A 13,246-nucleotide genomic window follows, 5' to 3' on the forward strand; every position below is an offset into this window, starting at 1 on the left:
AGGTCCTATGAAGTCCATCAACATGAATAATAATTCTGATAGTTTGTTTTCCTCCTCCTCACACTGAACAAGAAAAGCAAGTTTGTTTAAGGGAAAACAAACAAACAAAAAAACCCAAGCAACTACCAAAAAAGAACAACTACATGACAATTTGCCCCTTGTGTGTAAATATATTTTGAGCATTAGTACATGGGAAAAGTTTCTGCTCCTGAATTAATGAAGTGTGATAGAGGAAGGCCCTGGGAATGCTGGTCACTGAGAATGAAATTGAAATGACCTCCTGCATGCCCTAATATCCAAAATCTGGAGTACTCATAGCAGCTGGCTTGTGGAAAACTCTTCCCAAAACACAACTGCTGGTTCAGAAAAGCAGACCTACAGATGAGTAATTATGCTTTGCAGCATGATCTCCATGTGTTCCAGTCCCAGAAATATCAGCTCACTGTCTTCTTCTAACCCTAAATGAATGATAATGAAAAGACTAAGGCACATCATGTACCTGTAAGTTAAAGCAAACAAAAAACAAAATGCAGTGAGCTTGCTGCTGGAGTGGTTCCCCTTCACATTTCCCTTGCTTCTCCTGCATTACTTTCCATTCTTGTCAGATCCCTGAGAAACTGCATTTTTCTGGCTTTCATTGCCATGACATCTGTGCTCAGCTAGTCCAAGAGTTGCTCTGGTGGTCTTCAGCTCCAATCCGTTATGGTTTGGCAGACCACAGGCTTCCAGGCTGCAAAACAGGCTGTCAAAGAGATGGAGAGGAGCACTAATCACACCAGTATTTGAGCACTTCCTAAGCTAATATATTTATCCTCACAGGATTACTGTGAGGTAGTAAATTACTACTGTCCCCCTTTTAGAGATGAAAACCAGATGCACGCAGAAGCTAATTGACTTAGCTAATGTCGCAAAGGAGCCAGTGGCAGAGCAGTGAAATGAGATCAGTTGCTGGCCTCACTGCCATGTGCCGGAGGACAGGTCGTCTCAAACGGTTTTGAAAGCCTGGTCAGTGCCCACAGGCTTTTATAGCCCTGTGGAAATGCAAAGCACAAGCTTTCAAAACTCTGCAACCCAGAGCAGAAAATTCAAAGCTTTCAGGTCATGGCAACCCAGGAAGGAAAGGACGGATTTGCACTCAGATCCAAGGCAGGCAGTGGCAGCAATACCAGCCTGGCCCAGATTTGCAGAGTGACAGGGCTTTTGGACTTGCTCTGGGGAAGAAGCTGGTGATTTATCCTAACAACTGTTGAGAAGTGAGTCCTGATATTGGATCAAAGCTCTTGGTTGATTTTAGCCTTGTCAGAAAATCCATCCAGGGGCTGAGAGCTCCCCTCCTCACTTTCACACCACTGAAAGCAGGAGCTTCTGGAATCAAATTTTAAATCAATCTTTCTCTTTCTTTTCTTTTTTCCATATTAATTTTCATTCCTGCCTACTTTTATGTTCACTTTTCAGAACACACTGAAACCGTTTTAAAAGAAGCCATGAAGCAGTTAAGAAAATATCAGAGGCTATGTTCAAAGACCTTAAAAGCAATCCTGTTTATAAATTTTCAGGTTGCATTTGAACTATGAAATGAAGAATGTCACTAACGCAACTCATGTATACAGGAGTGGGCTTTGATTCAATACTTGTCCTTATAAGCCTTGAGACAGGAAGGGGAGTGCCTTATCCTTGCAGCAAATGTATAGACCTTGTTAGTGAGGTTAAACTTTTGTGCTGACTAAACTTTTCCACACCCTCTTTCTGCAATAAAATTCCACCTCAAATTTTCTGCTCACAACCAACCAGCAGATGAAGTAATGCTGAATGTTTCACATTAAAGCAAGTCAAGTATCCCAAAATACTTCTCCCCAGCACCAAAAGTTATTCTGCCCAAACAGCTGCTCCTCCCTCACAGAATGCCTCTTACCAGCTTTTAATATTTTGTAGGATTGCAAAGCTCGTGCATTTCTCTGATGGTATGATTGGCTTCAGGCCTGATTGCAGGATGAATTCTGCCCTCACTTCTGTGCTCAGCAGCACCTTCTGACAACAGCCACCTAAGATAAAAAGGTAATTTAGAGAGCAGAGACAGCAAGCATAACTGGGAGGAGGATCACACTGATCATGGCTCTGTTGCAACAGATGACAGGAAAACAGGACAAATATATTGGATTGATGTTTATATCCCCAAAGGAGCTGACACAATTGCTCTTTACCAAATTTTAACGTGGAAAATCAGAAATTTTCAAGGTGCAGTAAGTGGGGAGGCCTATATTCTTGCCTCAGAGTTTTAGAACTGTAGTCTTGGAAAGGTGATGGGAATAAAGAATTGCCCCCCACATCAGATAATCTCAGCCTTTTTGTATGTGAATGGCAAAAGTGGCCTTAGAAAGGTCTCAGGAGCCCTCGGGCACAGCACAGTCACTATAGCTCTGCTCCACACCTCACTTCTGCAAGGAAATCAAGCAGAGGCATTTGGGCATTCTGGCCTTCTACAGTAAGGGCACAGAGGCGGGATTTGGGCCCCTCCCCAGCTACACGTGTGAAATCTGGGATCTCCTGGTTGAAGTATTACAGGTGCCAGAGCTGGTCTGGAGTGCCATAGGCAGCTGTGAACTTGGCAGGAGAATTCTGCAGCTGAATAGTACTTCCTCCTCCTAGAGCCAACAGAGAATTTTCCCAGTGTGAAGCTCAGTGTCTGAGCTCTGTGGAGAAACCAGATTGCAGTGGCTGGCCCATGTGAACAGCACAGAACCTGGGGAAGGTGGCAGTGTGACTGTGGTGTGCTGATCATTTTGTAGTGGTGGATACCAGCATGGAGCAGCATTCTTCCTCCAGTCTGTGGGACTAATCCTCACAGTGCTCACAGGGCAGGATTCGCAGCTGGGAAGAGGCCAGAATGAGGGATATATGACACTTAATCTCATAAGCTTGAACGGGACTTAAATGCTGCCCAGAGTTTTGATACCCTATTGCAGGACACACTCATATTATAGAGATAAACTGAAACAATCTCCTAATGATTTTCCCCTCCTTCGATTCATTCTTTCTACCATCTTAAAACCAAAACAAAACAACACAAAAAACAAACAGAACAACACAAACCCACCAAACAAACAAAAAAAACCTCATTCCCCCTCCAACAAACAAACAAACAATAACAGCAAAAAAAAAAAAACCCATCAGGATCCATCTGCCTTGACAGGTCGTTTAAAACTGCCTTTGTAGAAATAGATTTGTATTTTATAGCTTAACGTTTTAGAGGCTGGTGGCTGCTTAAACTTCTTCCAGCACCAGCACCTCTTGCTTTGGGCTTCAGCCTCCAAATAAGTCACTGGTTGTCATGATTTACCGTGTATACTATAGGACAAGTGCAAGATTTTGACAAGAAAAGATATTTGGGTGTTATTTGAGGAGACATGGGGAAAGTCATTTAACTCGAAGTTTATATAGAATGGCTTTCTTGTTTCAGAGGTCACCTCTGTTGGAATAACAGGTGCAGACTTCAGACATCAGCTGCAAGGGCTGTTTTGTGCATCAAGGATGTTATAGCTTTTCCTATTAAAGGTGGTAGGAATTTCAGGGAATAAATTTTGGTTAAATTTAACTAACCTTCCCATCATGATTCTTGCAGAAAGGTGCAGCCCATCAGCATAACAATTGCTTTTGTGGTGATAATGCCAGGACCTTTTCTAAGCACCGGTCTATTTAAGGTGTTCAGAGCAATGGATGTGGAAACCTGAAAAATGTGTCCTGAGTTTGTTAAGTAAGAGCAATAAAGCGAGTGAGGAACAGGTTAAAAACACAGTAGAGATTTTCTTATAATTTGGGAGCAAAGGGTTTCTGCAGTGCTGTTCAATGCGTGGAGGAGTTGGCTCCAATAGTCACTCTGCAAATAATACAAAGTGGTATTTGGTTTTGCTCTCAAAAGCACCTTAATGTGGCATTTCTCCAGAACTGAAGGGTTAGGTGTGTTCAGCAAGTGAAATGTGCTGGCTGGACATTCCTGACTATCTTACATATGAACCGTGGACTACACAGAAAGTTGCAAGTCCTCCTCCTCAGCCTTCCCCAAAACCAAGCCTTCTCTTCCTTCTCCCTTCTGACAACCCTCATCCCATCAGGTCTCTCGGCTTGTCTGTGTCTTTCTTCTCTCTCAGAAACACGTGCACACACACACACAAAGCCCCCCAAAGCTGACTGCTCTGGGGCTGAGTCTCTGCCCTGGGGACTGGCCATTCTTGCTATGCCTCCAAGCTCTCTTTGCTCAGACTGCCTCCAAATCAAACTTGAAAACAGAAGTACCCCACATTTTCCTACCTACAAGTCTTTTTAACAGCTTTAGCACATCACTTGCCAAATTTTCTTTTTATAGGTTCTTGGCCTGGGCTCATGGCTGCAGTATCTAAGCACCTTCCAGTCATGCATAAAGTGATGTGACTCGTGTCAGGCTTGGATGATTTGTTCTCTGTCCCCTTTCTCTCGCAAGGAGGGCTGTACCTGCTGTGCTGGAGTCTTTGTTTTGTTTGGGTAAAATTTCAGTTTGTGAGATTTTCCTGAGGCTGTGAGGCTGGGAGTGTCACCCACAATCTTCATTCTTTCATCCCTTCAGTGTACCCTGCTGATGTGTTGAAGACTTTCACAATTTTTATGTTATCTCTGCGCTACATTCCTCTGATACCAAGAATGTTTGGCATTATCATAGTTAATAACTAAAACCATCCAAGAGTATTCTGTCCTCTGGTTTTGAGTGCAAGTCAACCTTTGAGTATTCAAGGTCAAGCAGAGAACATGCTGAGAGCAGAGCAGTCCACACATGTCCCATCAGCTTTTACACCTCTTCCTGCTGTTGGTCATGGCAAGACACAGGACTACACTGATGTCTGGGCTGGGATGAACAGTTCCTGTTTCCCCAAAATATTTGTTGACACTGTTCTGTTTACCCCCTAGAATTCACAAAACCAGGAAAATTATACTTGTGGGGTTTTGCCTACTTTTCATTCTGTGGTTATTAGCTTCTAGTGTCTTTAAAGTGACTGTTTTCCTTCTCATTTATAGTTCATCTTTTTAATTGCAGTAAGAACTTCACTTTAGAAAAGATATTGAAAGAAAGTAGTGTGATCAACAGATGTATGTTTGGGTTAAACGATGAACTCAGGTTCTGCTCTCTCTATCCTCCATGCCAGTTCGGAGTGGAAATGAAAAGGAACAACTGAGTTCAGGAGGAGAAGTGTAACAAGCCAGATAATTTTTAAAAAGCAAGTAAAGAACCTTAAATTCCCAAACAATTTGTCTTGATGACCAAGAAATAACACCACCACTCAAAATCTCACTCTCATGAGATACAAAGTGATCTGTTGTACAAATAAGTTCCCTGAGGCATTTCTGTCTCACGCCACAGCATCATATACAATTGTGTGATCATGTGGTCAAGAAGGCCAGCAGCATGCTGGTCTATACCCCTGTGGCCAGGAGGAGTGCCCCTATATTCAGCACTGGTGAGGCTGCACCTTGAATACTGGGTTCAATTTTGGGCCCCTCTGGACAAGAAAGACATTGAGTTGCTGGGGCATGTCCAGAGAAGGGAATCAAAGCTAGTGCAGGATCTAGAAATCAAGTCTTATGAGGAGCAGCTGAGGCAACCAGAGAAGAGGAGGCTGAAGGGAGACTTTGTTGCTCTCTACCTGGAAAGGAGATTGTAGTGAGGTGAAGGTCAATCTTTTCTTCCAAGTAACTAGCGATAGGACAAGGGTAAATGGCTTCAAGTTCCATCAGGAGAAGATTAGATTGGATATTAGGAAAAATGTCTTTAGGCAATGGAATGGGCTGGCCAGGGAGGTGGTGAAGTCACCATCCCTTGAGGTATTCAAAAAACATGTAGACATTGCACTTTGGGACATGGTATAGTGGGCATGGTGGTGTTGGGTTGATGATTGGACTAGATAATCTTAGAGATCTTTTCCAAACTTGATGATTCTATGACTCTACACTCTCTTAGGAATCTATGTAGAGCAACCAAAACTTATAAAATGGAACTGCAAAGAAGGTGAGACAAGTCAGCTTCAGCTGCTGTGGTCAGATGTGGATTTGCTGCAGGCATCCAGGAGGAACATGAACCCATTCTCTTTCATGTGTTCCTCCCACCCATTGCCGCTTTCTCCAGCACTGGGGCAGATAATAGCTGCCACTGAAACAGCCTTTCCCCATTTTCTGATGAGGAGAATCTCCACGCATAGCCAGACACACACACAGTATTTTAGGACCTGACCTTCGCATACAGTTGAATCCAGAAAATGCTGGTCATGCCACCAAAATAAACATCCACGTCATCTTATTCCTACCTGATACCATGTTTTCCATTGCATTGCAGAAGCGGCTGCACTGTGAATTTAATCATGGGGCAGTTCTGGATTAAGACTAATCTGGCAAACCCCACTTTTATTCCTGATGCATTTTTCCTCCTAGCCTTGTATATGATGGCACCGGCACAAGGTGAAGGTGTGCAAGGACACGACCAAAGAGACATGGTGGTGGGAGGAGAGGGCTGTTTTCCATGACATGTCTTCTTGATACTTGTGCTGTTAGACAAATGGCATTTCTTTCTGCAGCAGTAATGGTTTATGTTGGCCTAAATTATGTTTAAAATCACAGCCTAATGTAAAGAGTATTTCTTTGTGCCTACTTGGAATTTAAAACGTTTGCCTAGGTTAAAACATGCACTGATACTTCCAGCTGTAGGACTGAAAGCATTGCATGCTTTGGTTGCTACATTCTCTGCTGGCCGTGTAAAGCAGCAACACTGAGGTAAATCAGAGACATACTTAATCTTTTCGTACACTGTATTAGAGAGACAAAGGGAAAGAGAACCTCTGTGCTGGAGAGCAATTTAAATCCACTCTCTGATTCCCACATCTCTGAGCAAGGAGGCAGCCCCTCACTGTGGCAACAGCAATCCCCCCCATCCCAACCTTGGCAACAAGCACCCTCTTTTGCTCCTTTTTCCTATCCAACTCTCTATACAAACTCCCCATCAGGATACAGAGCCTGAACCTTTACCTCTGCAGTAGGCTGGAGGCAGTGACAGTTGCTGGAGTGGACAGAAAGAAGGGAGCTAACTACTTGAGGGCAAGCATAGAGGCTATAGGAAAAAGGGGAACACCTGCAGCACTGGTTAGACCACACCTTGAGTACTGTGTTCAGTTCTGGGCCCCCCAGTTTAGGAGGGACATCGAGATGCTTGAAGCATGTCCAGAGAAGGGCGGCGAGGCTGGTGAGAGGCCTTGAGCACAAGCCCTATGAGGAGAGGCTGAGGGAGCTGGGATTGGTTAGCCTGGAGAAGAGGAGGCTCGGGGTGACCTTATTGCTGTCTACAACTACCTGAAGGGTGGTTGTGGCCAGGGGGAGGTTGCTCTCTTCTCTCAGGTGGCCAGCACCAGAACGAGAGGACACAGCCTCAGGCTGCGCCAGGGGAAATTTAGGCTTGAGGTGAGGAGAAAGTTCTTCACTGAGAGAGTCATTGGACACTGGAATGGGCTGCCTGGGGAGGTGGTGGAGTCGCCATCCCTGGGGCTGTTCAAGGCAAGGTTGGATGTGGCACTTGGTGCCATGGTTTAGCCTTGAGCTCTGTGGTAAAGGGTTGGACTTGATGATCTGTGAGGTCTCTTCCAACCCTGATAATACTGTGTGATACTAGGGAGAGGCTGGGCTGTAGGAAGGTTCCTTATCCAAGCAATGCCAGCTGAGGATGGAGAAAGAAATGAGGTGGTCACAGTGATACAGCAATTAGCAGCTCAGCCCCCAGAAACCTCCCTCCATGTGGTTGCATTACACTACCAGGGTGCTGCTCAGTGTTCCACCATTCTGCTGCCCTTTCCAGCCTTTTGCTCCAGTGCAGAGCTTCCCTAAGCCCAGTTGCCCTCTCCCGGCTGCCCTCCATCCCACCCATGAACCTGGTCTGATCACTGGCAATGCTGACATGTTTTTAGTGGGTTTGGCTTCAAGCAATTTACCACATACCTTTGGAACCTCTATAACTCTACTGCTGTTAAAAACACACATCCTAATTTCTAGACTGAACTTGTCCAGTTTCATCTTTATTAGCTTTTATTATGCTACTCTAATCTGCTAGAGAGCCCTTTAATATTGGAAAAGTGGAGACAGCCAGAATCCTCACAAGAGCTGGGTTCTTGTTCCAGGAACTGCAGCATATGTTCCTTGCAGAAAAGCTTTCAAATTTTTTCATTTATTTTTTTTTCTGTAAAACATGCAAATGCAAGTCTGGATCTGAATAGCTCTCTTCCCCCCCCCCCCCCCCCCCCCCTTTTTTTTTTTTTCTGAAGAGCAGTTGTGCTGCTGAAACTTGAGTATCTGGCTAAGACATTTCTCCAGGTGCATGGATTTTAGCAGCAGTTGCCATATTGTCCAATGTAGACAAACATGGGGTTGAGTTCAGACCTGCACTTGGAAGTCAAGAGATAGATGTCCAGCCTGGGAAAGGATGTCTAGAAACATCAATTCAGTGGTGAAGAGTTCTAGTGATGCCACAAAGCACATGGACAGTGCTGCTGTGTGCCCCCACACTGTCCCCTCCCAGGTGTCCCTGCAGGACACTGCCAGGAAAGGAAGGCTTTGAGGAAAGGCTTGCTATGGAGGTGATGTCCCTCATAGTCTTCTTCTTGGGGTGCATGCTCATCCAACTCGTCACTCACATCTTATTTATTTTTCCCTAGTGCATGGCCAGACATGCAGTTAGGCTCCGTATGAAAATGCTATAAAGTAAAGAAGAGTTTTTACTGCATCAGCTTAAAGACTGCATCAGTCTTTCAAACGGCGTTTTAGTATTGCCACTTTGACTCTACAGATACAGCTTTGTCATGCTGCCATCATAAACTTCAACCAACAGCTTTGACCATGAGGCTGCACTTGGCAATGACAGCCCAGCCATGAGGGACAGAATCCTTCCCCGAGCTGAAGACACATAACCCCTCGGAAAAGAATTTGTATGTGGAAAAAACACACATTAATGGGATTTGTTGTTTGCATAACCGGAGAATGGTTTTAATTAAACAATAAATCTAAGAAGCAATTAGGCAAAAAGGGGTTGAGGCAGAATTGGTATTTTGAGAGAAAGCTGAGATATTGCAGTTTAAAAATCAGCTGGGCTGCATATTCAGCAAGTATCTGCTACAGCACCTGTGGAAAAGCCACAGTGTGGTGTTGCATAAATAGATGCCTATCAGGAGAGAAGCTCCATGGGTTGGTATGTAATTATACAACTTTAAAAAAAGGCATAATATTTATCCTGCAGCCGGGATTGCCTTCAATCATGTGCATAATACATTTATTTGAAAACATCCTAATTATGTGTTTACCTGACAGAAGGAGCCATTGCAATCACCCTGGCACATAAACCCATTTTATCAATCTGCCTGCTTTTGCCTTTACCCAGGAGGCCTGCACCAACTGTACACTTATGATTATTTATATCAAATTGTGAAATATATAAATAATAGTGTTGTTAAAGGATATCATCAAAACATTCTGCTCTTCTTTTTCTCTCTATTCTAGACTGCTGCACTTTTTCCTTAGAGCTTTTCTGAGCAGGGACATTGCATTTATATACAGGGGGGGGGGGGAAATGCATTCTTAACACTCTGGGAATAATAACAAACTCCTTGAAAGATTTAAATTAGTTTGTTCCCTGAATTAAATATCCCATCTGCTTCCCTTCCCTCCCCAGTCCTCTTCTTGCCACCCCCTGGTGTGTGTGCACATGGGTTTGGTTTTTGGCTTTTTATGGAGCTGCTTCTGAAATTCCAGCAAAGGCACAGCTATTTCAGCCTGCTGAGGTTGTTCCTGGAAAATCAGTTTTAGAGTTGGTGTGGGGTGTTGAGCACAAGCACCATCCTACCCTGCCAGGGGCAGGGCTGCACCCACTGCCTCTGCACACACGCACATGCTGCTGGGGGTTTGCTCGGCTGATGGTGCAGTGACAAGGTCACTTGTGGCTGCCGGGCTGCAGAAACTTTGGGCGGAGGAGTTATGTGTTTGGTTTAAGAGCACTGGAGCATTTGGGAGTAGGGCAAACAAATACTAAGAATCCTAAGAAGTTTGCCAGGAGGGGGAGGGAAGCGAGTCGGGCTCAGCAACCTTGAGCATGTCTTTCTAAACAAAGCCACTTGTCTAATGTACTCACAAAGCTAAAGGGAACTCTGATATAAGGCTGACTTTCTTACACTCACAGGGCTTAGTCTTGTCTCTGTCTTCTCTCTCCCCCAACTCTTCTCTCTATCTTATTCTGCTCTTTTTGCAGAGAATATGCCAGTCACATCAAAGAATGGCCTGGCAGCCTTAACTGCACATCATCATCTTCTCCCTCATTGGAGACGAGATAGAACATGTAAATATTTTCAAACATGATGTTTTCTTGAATAGTTTTCTGTAACTCATCCTAACCATTAGCTTTTGTTTTAGACGTCTATAATGCAAATGCATTCATTTAAATTTACCCCTCCTTTGGGGAAGTATTTTTAAATTAAACAAAAACAAACAAAAAACCCCAACAAAAAGCATGGAGAAACATGGTTGTCCTTGCTGATTGCATGTCCTGCCAGCCTGACTGCACAACCTGATCTAATTACACTGAGCTCTGCAGCCCTTCAGGGAGCCCATGTTATACACTAGAATGGCTTCTAACTGCTAGGGGTAAAACCTTTGGCCCATTGAAGTCAATAGCAAAATTTCTACTAATTTCATAGGGAGTATTTCTGAGACCATCTTCAGAATGACAAACATCAATATTATTTCACGTACTAGCTTAACTGAAAGGAGAACCAAATCTATCATTAATATTATATAGAGGCTAATCAACTCCATTTCTTGAACACTTGAGTTACCTGAAATTTGTTCATCTTTCGCTCATCGCTATTAAGGAAAACAGAACTTCTTCATTTAAGCTGACTAAACTGTTTCCTTCTAATGCAATTTGTTATGCCTCTGCAAAATTTATGATGTAAAAAAGCTGTATGACACGTCAGTGGTTCATTTAGGCCCATGCAAAATGGCAGGATGGGTTTGATGAGAGGTTAGAAAATGGTATCTGAGATAGGATTCAAGATCCATCAGAATTTGGGTGAGGCAGTTAAAGAGAGCAACTGAGATGTAAGATCTATTTAAGACCCTGCCCATGGCAGAGGGGTTGGAATTAGATGATGTTTGTGGTCCCTTCCAACCCTGACTGATTCTATGATTCTAAGTCATAATAGCTGGCTTTCCTTGTTGTAGCACGAAGGGTGGCACTGCGGGTTGGGAATATCTGGGATGGGTGCCTGGTGCAAGACTCCCACCTCCTCAGTGACCCAGACTCTAGCATCTCTTAGCTGTGGCCATCTGCCTCCATCCCACTGCACAGCACTTGTGTGTCATATCTCTTCTCTGTGGCCTCCTGACAACTAAATTCACCTCACCCAAAACAATTTCCAGAACCGATTCATTTATTAAAATATATATGTGATTTTTTGAATGAGGTAGGGAGAATTTGAGACAAACTAAAAATCAGAGTCAGAATCAGAAATGGGAGAAAGCTCTCGCCAGTACTGATTCATTTGCATGCTTTCTTCCATTTCCTATTTATTTCAAATGATCATTTCAGTCGGAGTTGACAAATATTTTTCATTACCGGAAGATAATCGCAAGCCAAACAGCACAGAAGAACCCAAAATCCTGACTAATCTTCATCCTTTTTTAAAAGGGGAATCAGTCAGGATGGAACTAGAAAGCTATGCCTAACATAATTAATTTTTAAAACCTTTTTTTTTTTTCTTTTGGGTAAGTGTATTTGGAATGAGAACAATCCTAACAGTAATATTGGTCTATTACTAGAAATGATGAAATTGTAAAAGCACTTTTTTTTTCCTAAATCATCATCCTCTGTCTTCAGAAGGAAGAGATAGATGACATTGTCATGTTAAATGATGGTGAGACATAATTAACTCCCCTTGATCACGGAAGGCAAATGCATAGCACCATTTTTTTTTTAAACCAGTAGCTTAGATAATCTGCATCTAAGAATTTTGTAGGAGCCAGCCAGGAAGCTGCCCAGATGATTACTGTTGGTTTTCAGAAAGTTCTGGAACTAAAAAAATTCAGGGATCTGTTAAAAACTGTTAATGTTCAAGTATTTAAGGAGACACAGTCCTAAGGCCCTTCATCTTGACAACTAGCCACAGCCAGAGAATGAAAGGGCTAATGCAGCATGTTGCTAAAGAATTAAATCCAGCAAATATGACTTAACCCCATTGAATTCATGGAAAATACCAAGTTAATGTCATGTACATTTGAATAGTTGACAAGTCCAGTTTTTAAAAGTATTAATACCATCTACAGCTAGACTTCTAATTGCCTAATACTGAACACCCTCCTTAATAAATTAGAAACATGCAAGCAAACATGCTAAAGACTACATGAGTCAGGGGGTGGCTTCTCGACAGCTTTGACACAGGTTTGGCAGTGTAATGGTAAATGAGGAGTGCTTGCAGGAGGAGATGCGACTAAAGAGCCCAAAGAAATCAGTTCCTTGCCACGCACATGTTGAAAGTTTTTAGCAATGAAGAAAACAGAAAATGCAAATTGGTAATCATTAGTTTGTTGATGGCACAAAAACTGTGGAAATACTGGAATGCAGAAAGCCCTGATAGCAGATGAAAGAAGGCAGTCTGCACCAAAGGCTTCTCTTGGCAATGTGCCTTCTTCACAGTATGCCCTAAAATAGCATTTGCATTCTCCATCGAAGGCTAAGAATATACCAGAAACCATAAGCTTACACCTAATACTTTTTATACTATGTATGCAGAATGTTACACAGTTTATAGAAAGCTAAGAATGTGTATTCAGCTGCTCGGGACAAGGAGGAATTAGCTAGAGCTCTAACACATCGGCCCTTCCCAGCTTCTCAAAGAAAATCTGCAGCCACAGGATTCTGTCTCATAGCCACAAACGTGCCTAACCTTCATGAATTTGTCTAATCCCATTCTAAGCTCGTTTATACTCTGTGGTATATTGTAGCAATGAATTCCACAATTTTATATATACAGAGCAGGAAAAAAGACTTCCTTTTGTTCATTTCACACCTGTGACCCCTTTCAGCTGGAAGCCTACCAGTTCCTGTGTAGTGAGAAAAGAGTGAGGAATTTATCTTGGATTCCTCTCTCTATGTAATTTTCTATTTTATAGACTTCTATGGCTTTTCCTCAGCTCTGTCTTT

The sequence above is a fragment of the Pogoniulus pusillus genome, chromosome 8 (genome assembly GCF_015220805.1).
Source record: "Pogoniulus pusillus isolate bPogPus1 chromosome 8, bPogPus1.pri, whole genome shotgun sequence".
NCBI lineage: Eukaryota > Metazoa > Chordata > Aves > Piciformes > Lybiidae > Pogoniulus > Pogoniulus pusillus.